Source organism: Macaca mulatta, chromosome 10 (genome assembly GCF_049350105.2).
Source record: "Macaca mulatta isolate MMU2019108-1 chromosome 10, T2T-MMU8v2.0, whole genome shotgun sequence".
NCBI classification, from domain to species: Eukaryota; Metazoa; Chordata; class Mammalia; order Primates; family Cercopithecidae; genus Macaca; species Macaca mulatta.
In genome coordinates, this window is record NC_133415.1 from 86,797,335 (window position 1) to 86,811,621 (window position 14,287).

A 14,287-nucleotide genomic window follows, 5' to 3' on the forward strand; every position below is an offset into this window, starting at 1 on the left:
AGCAGCACCCCAATGGACTTTTCTCTCTATTATAGGTGAGCCCTATTCCCGGAGGCAAGTGGTGCTGACCCTGTAACCCAAAGGAGGAAACGGCTGGCTAAGCTCAGCATTGTTACTGGTGAGTGAGGGTGCCTGGGAAAGCTCTGGGCAAGCTTAGGCCAACATGGAGGGTAACTAGTTTGGGAATTGTTTTTACCTTCAGTACAGATAACTCACAAGTGATTATCTTCCTACTCCATGTCTAAGAGATCGGATGTTGCACAGGTAACCTTCTGAACTGGGAGGAGGGTTGAGACTGCTCTCCTAGAGCTGCCACAAGAATGTCTGGGATCATTTACCATGAGTAAGGCAGAGCAGGTCTGCTTCCTTCTTGCTTCTGCTAGCTGCTTTCTGCTGGGATGTGGCGGGTGGGGAGCTATCCTGGGACCTGGTGGCTGTACCTGTCCTCTCACAAGCTCTTTAACATGACCTCACAGCCCTTAGAGATTTTTTTTGGGGGGGGGGGTAGAGGGGGGACAGAGTTTCACTCTTGTTGCCCAGGCTGGAGTGCAATGGTGCTATCTTGGCTCACTGCAACCTCTGCCTCCGGGTTCAAGCAATTCTCCTGCCTCAGCCTCCTGAATAACTAGGATTACAGGCATGCACCACCATGCCCGGCTAATTTCATATTTTTTAGTAGAGACGGGGTTTCTCCACGTTGGTCAGACTAGTCTCAAACTCCCGACCTCAGGTGATCCGCCTGCCTCAGCCTCCCAAAGTGGTGGGATTACAGGTGTGAGCCACCGCGCCTGGCCCCTTAGAGACTTTCTTAGATTTAGTTTTTACTGTGATCTGCCAAGCTCATAGGTCAGCGCCAGAAAATCCTGTAGTTTCTTCAGTTCTGCAAAATGTCGTATGAATAATGGTGAGAGTGGAGTGATTAGGGCTTTATAAATGGGATGTCAGGGGAACCTGCAGATGGTGAGAAGGAAGGAAAATCCACACATTAAGAACTTACTGTGTTACTGATGTCAATCTAGACAAAATCCCTTTTTGTTTGTGTGGGGTTTTATTTTTGTTTTTGGGAGACAGGTGTCACTGTGTTGCCTAGGCTGGTCTCAAACTCCTAGGCTCAAGTGATCCTCCTGCCTCAGCCTCCTGAGTAGCTGGGATTATAGGCATGTACCACCACAGCCTGCTCTGAAACCTCATTTTATAGATGAGGAAATTGAGGCTCAGGAACTGAAATAATTTGCCCTGGGTTCACACCTGGGAATCCATAAAGCTGATGTTAGAACCCAGGTCAGTCTGACCATAAATGCCATTGTTCTTCCTGACCTGACAGGCTTTCGTTGGGCCGCTAATTTCCCTCTTTAATTCTGAATTTTCTTACAAAGTTCAAGAAGGCAGACTTAGGGATTCAGAAAGGAGATTCAGTTGAGGGGCTGAACAGGGCAGGTAGGAGTTGGGGGTCCCTCTGAGCAGTGGTATTTCTAGTGAGGGGAGCTACTAGACTGAAAGATAGGAAGAACCTTCAAGCAGGCAGAGGCCCAGGCTAAAGTGACCAGAACAAGAAGAATGTATCTGTAACACATGGTATCTCATAAACACTTGGGCCAGTACAGGATAAGGACCTCAGTACTGGCTTGAAGTTGAGAAACCTGGGTTTTTATCTTCTTTCAACATGTGCCCTTGGACAGTCTTCATTCCCCTATATGTAAAGTCGGAGTGCCTCCTTGTCCCCTCATGTCTCTCGTGTGTGCACCAACCATGCAGGTATGTTACAGAGAATCAAATGAGAAATGCAAGTTGGAAAGCTTTGTGAATTGTAAAGCAGCATGAATGAAACAAGAAAGTGAGAGGAAAGCATTTTAAGTGTCTGTCTTAGCTCATTTTATGTTGTTATAAAAGAGTACCTGAGGCCGAGTAATTTATAAAGAAGAAAGATTTATTTGTCTCACAATTTGGATGTCTGGAAAAGTTCAAGATTGGGTGTCTGCACTCAGTGAGGGCCTTAGGCTGCTTCTACTGTGGTGGAAAGGGAACTGCTGTGGCTAGAAATCAGATGGTAAGAGAGGGAGATGGGAGATGCTAGGCTCTTCTTAACAACCATCTCTTACAGGAACGAAAAGAGTGAGAATTCACTCGCTTCCCCTACCCTCCTTCCAGGTAGGGGATTAATCCGTTCATGAGGGATCTGCCCCCAATGATCCAAACCCCTCCCATTAGGTCCCACCTTAAACATTGGGGATCAGATTTCAGCAAGAGGTTTGGAGGAGTCCAGCATCCAAAATATAATAGTATCTATGGCATCTCAGTCCCTGACCTGTTTGCCACCCCATTCCCCAAAAGTAAACGGGAGGATTTTCCTTTGGAAATTTTTCACTGTAAATCTTCTCTTATGCCCTTCTCCTCCTCTCCTTTCTTTTGTAGGCCCTACCCATAGCTTAGTTTTTCCTTAAGGAAGAGGATTCCAGGGCACAGATGACAAAGCCAGGTGGCACAGATGACAAAGCCAGGTAGCACAGGCAGCCACAATTTGCAGTGTGTGGGCTGCAGAGTGCAGGTTTAAGTGCACTCATGAACCCTGGCATAGGATACTACAGCAGTTCCCAAGAGCCCATCCCAACAGGAGTCGGCACTCCACTGAGGTGTTGCCTCGTTCCCTGCTGTCATCTCTTGAAGAAGGCTATTACTCCTTTGACCCTAGGTTCCCTGCCTGCCCCTGCTTACTGCTAGTGAAAAAGGCTCTTGTGCTGTAGCCTCACATTTTATGGAGGCCATGGTCATTCCAGTTTTTCTACCATCTTGTTCTCCCCCTTTACCAACGATGGAGACCATTCTCTTCATACTGGGTTTTAACAATGGATATTCTGTTCTTCTATCTGCCTGAGAGTGCACAGAGGGTTTTGACCCCTACCTTCCCTCGTACTCTGAATATCCAGGCTCTTGCTGCCACTTCTTTTTGCCTTGTTAATGTAAAGTTCTACAGCTTCTGGCCTTTCCCTGGCCTGGGTGCCAAGCTTGGATCTTATATGCTTCCTGTAACAACTGCTCTGTGAAGAAGCTCCACTATTAACTTCTAAAATATGAACGATTCCATGTAAATCAATGTATAATATATACATTTATATATGATAAGCTACCCATATAATAGCTTATTTATCTAACAGCCTCATTTTTCCAGAGTCCAACTGAAAAACAAGAGGGAAGTAAAGCATTGTCATCCTTAAGTATTTGCACAGTGCTAATTTATTCTTATTTTTTATTTTTATTTTTTTTTGAGACAGAGTCTCACTCTGTCGCCCAGGCTGGAGTGCAATGGCACGATCTCCACTCACTGCAAGCTCCACCTCCTGCGTTCACACCTTTCTCCTGCCTCAGCCTCCTGTGTAGCTGGGACTACAGGCGCCCGCCACCATGCCCAGCTAATTTTTGTATTTTTAGTAGAGACGGGGTTTCACCGTGTTAGCCAGGGTGGTCTCAATCTCCTGACCTCGTGATTCGCCCGTCTCGGCCTCCCAAAGTGCTGGGATTACAAGTGTGAGCCACCGCGCCTGGCCATTTATTCTTATTTTTACGTGTTGTTGTAACAAGTTTAGCATTTGGTTTCTAAAACCCTATAGGATTAAAAGCAGCATATCAAAAAAGGGAGAAGAGCTGCTATATTAATCCCATCTAGGGGTGAGAGCTGAAAGCTGACTGAAAGGGGAGGAGTGAAAGAAGAGTAAGTTAAAACAACAGTCTGGAGGCCACTTAATTTAGGAGCAGCACCTCCACAACTGTGTCCCTCAGTAAGATGAGGGTGGGGCTGGGTAATTCTGTGGTGGTTTTGGGTTCCTCTTGAAAGCCAGAGTTTTCAGAAAATGTTAAGTATTTATAGTGTCTACTATATATTATCAAACACTATACTGAATGCTTTACATAAATATATTTCATTTTCATAGCAACTTGGGAGGTAGGTGGTGATATTCTTATTTAATAAATTACTTGAGAGTTAGAGAGGGACGTGTAAGCAGTGATCAGAAGAGCTAAGCTTAGAACCCAGAAGAATCTGGCTCCAGAAAACCAAGTTTTTTTCTATTATATCCTACATTGGCTCTTTCCCCACTACCTGAAACCCTGGTCCTTCTCAGGCTCTTAAGCTAGTAGTCCCCCGCTACTCCTTTTTATTCATTCTCCTATAGACATTTTTCGTTTTGAAGATACACATTTATTCATTCATTCAGTGAGTATTGGATTGTCTGTCATATACCAGTCACAGTTTCAAGTGTTTGAGGTGTAGCAGTGAATAGAATAGTTTTTTCTTTGTAGTTTATGTTCTAGTAGAGGAAAGCAGATAAACAAATAAATCTGAAGAAAAATAAAGCAGGGTAAGGGAATAGGGAGACACTGGATTATTAAGGAAGGCCTCTCAGAAAGTAAAATTTGTGCCGAAATATGTAAGAATTAGAGTAGTGAGCTATATGTATCTTTGGGGGAATAACATTCTAGGCATAGAGTTCAGCAAGTTCAGAGGTCCTGAAATAAGAGCGTGCTTCTTGTGTCTGAGGAACGAAAGGAGGCCATGTGGCTACAGATGTGGTAAGAGCAGGCAGCCTTCCTTACCTTGTTCCCAATTTTAGGAGGAAAGTATTCCATCTTTCACCATTGTGTGGTGTTCAGGCTAAGGAAGTTCCCTTTTATTCCTAGTTTATTAAGAGGTTTCATTATGGATGGGTGTTAGATTTTGTTGATTTTATGGTCTTTGTTCTTTATTCTACATTGACATTACATTAATTGATTTTCAGATATTAAATCAACTTCACATTCCTAGAGTAAATCCCACATGGTTGTAGTGTATAATCCTTTTTATATGGAGTTAGATTTGATTTGCTGGGGAATACTGTTCTGTAGTTTTCTTAGGTCTTTATCTGCTTTTGGCATTAGGGTGACCTCATGGAATGAATTGATATGTTCCCTGCTCCTCTGTTTTCTGAAAGAGTTTGTAAAGGATTGGTATTATTTCTTCTTTAATTGTTTGATAGAATTCATCAGTGAAGCCACATGGGCCTGGGCTTGTCTTTGTTGGAAGAGTTTAAAATTACTAATTCAAATGTCTTACTTGTTAAATCTACTTAGATTTTCTATTTGTTTTTGAGTCACTTTTGATAATTTGTGTATTTTAGGAATGTTTCCGTTTCACCCAAGTTGTCTAATTTGTTGGTAATTTGTGTCTTTTTTTTTTTTCTTGGTCAGTCTAGATACAGGTTTGTTCATTTTGCTTGTGTTTTCAAAGAACCAACTTTTAGTTTCATTGTTTTCTTTTCCATTGATTTTTTACTTGTGTTTTTATTATTTTCTAATTTCTGCTGCTTTGGGTCTAGTTTGCTCTTTTCTAGTTTCTTCTTTTTTTTTTTTTTTTTGAGACGGAGTCTCGCTCTGTCGCCCAGGCTGGAGTGCAGTGGCCCCATCTCAGCTCACTGCAAGCTCCGCCTCCCGGGTTCACGCCATTCTCCTGCCTCAGCCTCCCGAGTAGCTGGGACTACAGGCGCCCGCCACATCGCCCGGCTAGTTTTTTTGTATTTTTTTTTAGTAGAGATGGGGTTTCACCGTGTTAGCCAGGATGGTCTCGATCTCCTGACCTCGTGATCCGCCCGTCCCGGCCTCCCAAAGTGCTGGGATTACAGGCTTGAGCCACCGCGCCTGGCTGCTTTTCTAGTTTCTTAAGGATTAGTTTATTAAATTTTGAGGCACAATACACCCCTAACCAAACAATTCTTCAGGCTTGACTATACCAGTGGACTGTCAGTTTGCTCCTTCTGATACAGTAGCCTCTGGAGAAGTATCAAACTTCAGAGGGGGCCTGATTCAGAAACAATAGGGAAGACAAGTGGCCTACAGTGTATATGTGTTACCAGTATAGAGAGAGTGCTAGGGCTAGACCCATAGCGCCTGGCAGCCTGGACCCTACCTCCCCAAAATCAGCACTGGGCGGGCAGTGAGGCAGGCTGAGCTTCAAGTAAGACATATGGGGGTGGTGTAGCAGGAAGTGAGGTGACACTTGGCAAGCCAGGGCCTCCCAGGCTTCTGAGGAAGGTTCCCTGATAAAGAGCTAGAAGAGACAGCTGCCTACCTCATGGACTTCAGAGGCTTCACAGTGGCTTTTGGGGGACCTTTCTGAACACCTGTTTTGCCTGTTACAACTGAAATTCTAAGCAGAGATTTGATTCCATTAAATAAGGGTTACAGTGCAGATGCCATAGGTAACATTGAGGTGGGAGGGGCTCTGAGCAATGCCTGGGCTTGCTGGGGACTTACTCGTGACCTTTAGTTTCCTCATCTATAAACAAGGAATAATAGTTTCTACCCAGCCTACTGTGTAAAGCACATTTCAGGTAAGTGCTATATAAGACCATTGGATAGTGTACAAATGTACAAGACTATTAATGTTAGTAATTACAGTGTTAGGGACCTGGGATAGAGTCTGAGAAGGTCTAGGAGCAGTAGCAGTGCATCATTGTCCTTCAAGGTATGGGGATGAATGTTTGACCAAGGTGGACCTGGTGGCTTAGAAAGGGCAAGAGACTCATTGTCTGCCAGTGTAATCATCAGATGGCTCCTAGAGAATTCTGTGTAGGAGCGGGGATCTGATGGGGGGAGGCTGCCAGAGCAGCTCATGTAAGAAACAGCTGTTCCTATTCACTCTCCACCCGAGGATTTTGGCCATATTTTATTACTTTGGTTCCAGAAACAGCTGGCTTGCTTGAGGATTGCTGTCATAGCAAAGCAATAACCTACAGCTTGCTTGGGGAAAAGGAATCGCATGCAAAGGACTCTGAGCGCTATGAGGTCCTGGGTTCCCCTGTTCCCTTCCCCAGTTTTCATTAAAACTAAAGAAGATCCTTTTGTCCCTTTGGAGCAGCAGGCCAGAGCAGAACAGCCAAACAGGAGAGGGACCTGTAGGTTAGATTAACTGGAGGGCAGTTCTAGGGATTTTGGCTGTGGCAGTGAGACAGGGTCCTGAGCCTAAGAACATTGCCAAGAGAACAAAATCTAAGCTGGATAACAAAGCTCAAGAAACCATGGTCTGTGAGCAATGGTGGTTCTAGAACTTTGAGATGAGTAAGAAGTGAATAAAGGGGACTTATCGAATGGGACAGATTGGGGGGTGCTCAAAACTTACTTTACCCCATTAACACAAAGCAGAAATTGCTTCTTTGGAATTATCTGTCATTGTATTATTTGAGTCTCCACTATCCATCCTTCCCCTCATTGCCACCTCCCATATCCCCAATTAACATAATCTGTCAAGAGTCAACAATTCTGAGTACATAGGGCAAGAGGTAAAAGATAAAAGATATCTGTGACATAATTCGTCTTTAGGAAGATTAAGTAACTGCATCTTTCCCACTATTGTGTGTATTCTTAATACCAAGATTTGGGTCCTTGATCTGACATTTGTTTTCTGTGTGACTAACTTGTCTAAGCTGTAGTTTCCTCATATAAAGTAATGCCTACTTTATATAGCGATCGTGTTGCTAGTAGGAGATGATGAAGAAAATACCTGGCTTGGCTTGGTGTTCAATCACTAGTGATTGGAATAAATTCTGATACCATGTGTTGAGCGTCAGATTGAAGTAGGAGAGTGTGGCGACCCAGGCTCTTAACCCCGTTCTACTGACTCAAACCTGGGAAAGCATTTTATACCTGGGCCTCTTTTTCCTCAGTTCTGCAAACAGGGAATGAGGTGGAAAGTTGGTCCATAATTGCTGATGTTTCTTCCTGTTCTGTGTCTCCAAAGGCACATTGGTCTGTGGTCCAAAAAGATTAAAGAGTCAGCAGGGACCCAAGAGAAGTCTCAGCTTCGGTCCTGCTTAAGCCTGCAGCAGGACCAGTTAAAAACAAAGAGCCACTATCTATAGTAAGGTGTTAGAAGTGGCTGGGAGTCTGCTGCAGGGCAGTGACCTGCCTGTCACCCAGCATTTGGAAAATAAATGTCAAAAAGAAAATCATAATGGCCTAGAAGGTTGAAAACTGAGTAGCTAGCAAGTGTGAGAGAGGGGCCATGAGGCATAGGACCCAGATTGTGCTCTATCACCCACTCACTGGGTGTTCCCAGTCACGCTGTTTCTCCTTGCATCCTCCATATCCCCATCTGTAAAAATGAGTTAGGCATTGTATTCTCCAAGGGCCTTTTCAGGACTAACTTTCTGAAATTTCATTGGCCCCTTTTTTCTGGCTCTTGTGTTTGTACTCTAGTTTTTGCCTTTAGTACTGAGGATTTCATTTATGAGAAGGCTTTTTAACCAGACAGGGTTTGTCTAGCCCTAGGGTATTCAGAATGCTCTTGAAACTATAATTTCAGGCCATTCAGTTTTCATCTAGAGATGCCTTGGTTCACCTGATCCTACTCCCTCGTTTAACACTGAGAGATAATGCAACAGAGAAGAAAGACTACAGGCTTAACAGCTGACCCTGAATTCAAATTCCTGCCAGTATTAGCTTAATCTTTCTGAACCATATCATCATCATTTAAAAGTGCAATAATGGGCTGGGCATGGTGGCTCACGCCTGTAATCCAGCACTTTGGGAGGCCAAGGAGGAAGGATCATGAGGTCAAGAGGTCGAGACCATCCTGGTCTACATGGTGAAACCCCGTCTCTACTAAAAATACAAAAATTAGCTGGGCGCAGTGGCATGTGCCGGTAATCCCAGCTACTTGGGAGGCTGGGGCAGGAGAATCGCTTGAACCCAGGAGGTGGAGGTTGCAGTGAGCAGAGATCTTGCCACTGCACTGCAGCCTGGGCAACAGAGTGAGACTCCCATCTTGGGGGAGAAAAAAAAAAAAAAAAAAAAGTGCAATGGTGATAACAGATTCAGCACACAGAATTATTTTAGAAGAGGAAAGAAAAAACTGAGGCCCAAGAGGTGAAGTCAGGTTCAGGTTCTCACCCAAATCCAAATCTCTTGTGTCTCGTTCCAGAGTTTTTTTCCCCTCTAGAGCCAAGGTCAGTTGTGCCCATATGGATATGGTAGCAAAGATTGGAACTGAAAGCATGTCAGCTTTTTTAACATCTCTGCCAACAGCCCTCTCAATTCCCCTGTGGCGTGTGTCAATAACACAGCCCGTACTTGTTTTAGAAACAAGCGCTCCATAAGCACTCCTGTTTGATTTGCTTTGGCTGGTACAGGATCCAGATGCTCTTAGAATAGCACAACACTCTCCAAATCAGCCCATTCCCATTCTGAGCCACTCACAGCTCTGATCTGCTGCTGGCTGGGGTTCATCTCCGAGTCTTCCCCACCTATCATGTGAATCACATTCAAACTTTCGCTAGTTTGCCCTTTCCCTCTTGAGTAACATTTATTGTGTGCATACTGTGTGCCAGGTATTGTGACAGGTACTTTAAATAGATTATCTCCCTTAATCTTAATAACTCATTAAGCTATTAATAGCTCCAGAGGGGAAAGCTGAGGCTCAGTGAAGTGAATGAATTTACTGAAGCCATATCTAGTCTCTAAAAGAGCTAGAGTTTGAACTGAGTCCTGACCCTATCGACTAAGCCGTAAGGTAAGCTCTTTCCTGAGTATCACACTGCCTCCCTGGCCTCCCTTCCAGGAGTGTAGTGTGTCTGGGAGTACCCAAGAAGAGGCGTTTGGTGCCCTGAGTGTAATGAGAATGTCTTCCATGCCTTCAGTGTATTTTCCTGAGAGTTTCTGCACTCTGTGCCTCAAACCAACTTCTCCAGAACCCAGGTATAGAGCCCAAAGATCCAAGCACTAAGTGAGAGAGGCCATGTTTCCATCGTGATCATGGAACTGAGTCCCTAGTGAAAAGTATATTTGTCCTTTTCAAAGTTGAATGGAGAGAGTATTTCAAGCAATAACCTCTACTTGTATGCCCAACTCTGAAGTACAGGGAAGGAAAGGGAGAGGGTCTGTACTCCTCGACTGTGATAAGTCTCCTCCAGGGACCTGGCAGGAGCGGAGACATGCACACACAAAAGATGTTAGGACTAAGATTGTTCTGATAGGTTCTCAAATCTGTACTCAGCAGTTTGCAAAGCGATTTACCTTCAAGAAACCGTACTGTGAAGAAACTGAAGGAATCTGCCTTTATGTGACAGAGCCAGGGGCTAGAGTCCAAATCTTTAGTCTTGATAATGCCAGTGAGGCTAAGTCTTCCCTGAGAGGGTTTTCTCCCTGGCGTTGGACCTACCCAGTCTCCAGTTGCAAAAGGAGCAGGCCCTTAGTTTCTGTCTTTTTCTGAGCCTTCCTCTGCCCTCTTGTCCCCCTCCTCACTCATTCATACTCAATTGCTAGGGACTTACTTTGAACCCTTATAGGGTGTTATTTTTAGGCACAGGGTGATAGGAGATATTTTTTGTCTCTGTGTTTTCCCCAGGATCAGTTGCCATAAAATCATGGAATTTTAGGATATCAGAGTGGGAAGGGACCTTAATTGACAGTCATGAAGTGTACATAGTAGCACTTTTTTAAAACATATAACTCCAAAACAGAGCTTCTGACTGGGTGCGGTGGCTCATGCCTGTAATGCCAACACTTTAGGAGGCCGAGGCGGGTGGATCATCTGAGGTAGGAGTTCGAGACCAGCCTGGTCAACATGGCAAAACCCTGTCTCTACTAAAATACAAAAATTAGCTAGGCATGGTGGCGCAAGTCTGTAATCCCAGCTATTTGGGAGGCTGAGGTGGGAGAATCGCTTGAGCCGGAGTGGGTGGAGATTGCAGTGAGGCGAGATCAAGACACTGCAGTCTAGCCTGGGCAACACAGCAAGACACCGTCTTTAAAAAAAAAAAAAAACCACCACCAAACACAGCTGCTTTGGCTGAAGCAGCAGCAAGAGGCCTAGTAGCTCAGCCTCCCCACTACCCTTACCAAACAAAGACAACCCCCCGAGGCAGCTGCCTTAAACTTCAGGGTTCCCGGGATCACAGTTTGTAAAACAACACTGACCTGAACCAACTTTCCCATTTTATCATTGTTAAATTGAAGCCCAGCAAAGGAGAATAATGTGCCAGGGTCACAGAGTGAATTAGTGGCAGGTGCCCTGACTCTCTGCCTTGTGTCCTTTTTACTATCCTATGTCATTATGTCATTTCGTTAAGTGACCACTTCTAACACTTGACTAGCATCCTGTGCCTGGGTGTCAGGCTTCTCTTGCCTCATGACGTCTGGTTCTTGTGAGGTAGGCAGGCTTGTGAATGTGTGTGCCTCGGTCAGGGCATAATTTTCATACATAGAGCGAGCGTGTGTCAAGTTTTGTTTAATTGTTTAATGTGGAAACCAGCAGAAGTAGAATAGCTGTGAAACTGTATTTAGGTTGTTAATGAAAGAAGGACTGCTGAAATAAGATTGTTTTGGTTAGTGCCCTGATGAAAATATAACCTTTGAAGTTATTTTGTCTGCATATAAAAGGTATACCTTCTTAGTTTTTTACACATTAACCTCTAACTGCAGAGTTTTAAAACATTTGGACCCTAATCATTTGTGAAGAATAACAAAATTCCGTTTCCCAAGAGTGTCAGATGACTCCGTTCATAATAAACAATGTGTCTAACATGACTTTAAGTGGTCACACAATCATCTTTTTGCCTTACTTCCGAATTTTGGATAATTTTCCTTAACATACAACCACTGAAAATGATCAGAACCTCTTGTGTTAAAGCCAGCTAGAGCCATCCCAACCCAGGAAGGCAGCTTTCTGCTCAGGGAACAGACCTGACCTCTTTACTAAAGTTTCTGCAGTCAGCAGCCATCAGCAAGATCTTGAGTTCGCTCTCCTTGCAGCCCTGCTCAGTGGCCTGGAATTTGGCCTTTGCTAACCCTAGACTTGCTTCTTTTTCTTCCCCTGTTCAAGGAGGCTCTTTTCTTGCTTGTGGTCTCACCCTCAGGACCATCTTGGATGCAAAGAGGTTACAGATTTCCATTTGGAAGAAGTTTCTTTTATGTGCAGAGCCAGTTCTACTCAGAATAAGCAGCTGCTTTCATTATGTGGTTTTGTCTCTGAACATGTTTTGTCCATCTTTCCGTGCCCACTGCTACCACCCAAGGCCAGATCTTAATAATCTGTCTCTGGCAGCGTTTTAATTATCAACTCACTTGCCGCTCCATGTCTAGTCTTTACCCTGAAATACAACCTTTTCTCTCTCCATAGCTTTTAAGACACAGATCTTATTCCTATGACTTCCTTGCTCATGAAACCTCTAAAATCTAATCTTAGTAGCATGAAATTTGAGGTTCTGCAAAGACTCTTTCTCCCTGTTCTTTCCAGTCCTTTCTCCAACCCTCTTCTCATACCCTGTTCCATAGGGGTTCATACTAGTGGGTAGGAATATTAGAGAAACCATCTTTGGGACAATATGAAGGTTAGGAAGCATTCTTTGTTGTGGGGCCATGTTAAGATTTAATTTGGTAAACCTTTGTGCTGGGCACAGAAATAAGTCTTAGGAATAAGGAGTAACCAAACACATGGTTAAGGATTTTGGAGCCTGTAGTTGATGAAGGACAGGAAGGTAAAGTAAGTAGGCTAGAGCGATAATCACTCTGAATGGAAACATGGAGAGTGCTTTAGGAGCTTGGAGGGGACCACTACCTGAGAGATGAAGGAATACCTCCCAGAAGAGGTAATATTTGAGTTGGACTTCAAAGATGAGGCATTTGGTAATTGTAAAGGGGAGACTGTAACTTCTAAGCAGAGAGACCAGTGAGGACAGAGGCACAGAAGCTTATGTGTGTGTTTCAGAGAAGGGAAAACAGTCCATTGTAGCCAGAGTATAAGAGTTCAGGAATGGGACTGTGGTTAGGGTTAAAGTTACCAAAGTAAGTTGGGGTCAAACTCTGAAGGACCTAATATTGGAGGCTATTGTGTATGTACTGTGTTTCACACATAGCATACAGTAATACTTCATTAATTAGGTGATATATATTTGTCTATTTGTGCGAGTATGTAGCTCTGTGTTAGTATGTGCATTACCTTTTTTTTTGTTTGTTTTTGAGATGGGGTTTTGCTCTTGTTGCCCAGACTGGAGTGGCAATGGTGTGATTTCGACTCACTGCAACCTCCTGCGTTGAAGTGATTCTTCTGTCTCAGCTTCCCTAGTAGCTGGGATTACAGGCATGCGCCACCACACCTGGCTGATTTCGTATTTTTAGTAGAGACGGGGTTTTCCCATGTTGGTCAGGCTGGTCTCGAACTCCCAACCTCAGGTCATCTGCTAACCTCAGGTGATCACCCACCTCGGCCTCCCAAAGTGCTGGGATTACAGGCGTGAGCAACCACACCTGGCATGTGTGTGAACATTTGAAGAACCATTGGGGCCAAGCAAATATCAAAAATTGAAGCCAGAAAGACAGATTGGACCTAAGCTTACCTAGGCTTGGAACTCCTGAGATGTTCCCCAGTCCCACAAGCCGATATGTTAGTCACAGAAAGCCAGCATTGGAAGGGACCTTAGGGACAGTGTTTATACTTACGTACATTCAGTTATCCATTCAGCAGATGGCTGATACTGCCCATAGAACTGGGATATAGTAGTGAACAAAACAAGGACTGCCTTCATGGAACTTGTTATTTATTTATTGAGACAGGGTTTCACTCTGTCACCCAGGCTGGAGTGTGGTGGCGTGATCATGGCTCACTGCAGCCTTGACCTTCTGAGCTTAAGCAATCCTCCTACCTCAGCCTCCTGAATAGCTGGGACTACAGGCATGCACCACTACACCTAGCTAATTTAAAAATTTTTTTGTATAGAACCAGGGTCTCCCTTTGTTGCCTAGGATGGTCTCAATGTCTTGGGTTTAAGCGATCCTCCTGCCTCGGAGGCCTCCCAAAGTGTTGGGATTACAGGTGTGAGCCACTGTGCCCAGCATAGAACTTGTTTTAATGAGGGAGACAATAAAAAAATTAGTAAATCAATTATGTAATTCCATATGCATTATGAAGAAAGATAAGCAGGAGTAAAGTGTTAAAAAGTGGCCAGAGTAGACCTCTCTAAGGAGGAAGATCATTACCAGCTTAGAGAAGAGCAGGTGAAAAGGCCCTGATGCAAGAACATGTTTGTAGAATAATTAGAAGGCAGCCAGTGTGGCTGGAGCAGCAGCAGTAAAGAGGAAAGAGGCAGGAGATAAGGCTGGAGAGTGGGCAGCTGAGGCCAGAACATAGGGCCCCGAGGTCCACTGGGCTGATGAGGAAATGAGATTGGCATGTAGCCAGGATCACACATCAAGTTAAGAGCCAGGCCAGGATTGGTATGGTTCTGGTTCAGCCTCCCTGCCTTTGCTCCCTGCCATCTTCTGTCTTTTG

General features: G+C 44.4%; 1 protein-coding gene across 40 annotated transcripts in view; it reads left to right on the plus strand.

Annotated features, from left to right (window-relative positions):
* The window catches only part of RALY (RALY heterogeneous nuclear ribonucleoprotein), an 87,450-nt gene that overhangs the window by 38,465 nt on the left and 34,698 nt on the right, over nucleotides 1–14,287 (plus strand). For 29 of the 40 annotated variants that reach the window (XM_077951560.1, XM_077951544.1, XM_077951571.1 and 26 more), the window contains one exon: nucleotides 36–118. The exons of 10 other annotated variants lie outside the window; for them this stretch is intronic. The gene's annotated coding sequence lies outside the window, so the exon portion shown is untranslated. Of the gene's footprint in view, nucleotides 1–35; nucleotides 119–202; nucleotides 265–14,287 lie in introns of those variants that run through there. One more of the 40 variants, XM_015149183.3, reaches the window with a different exon arrangement.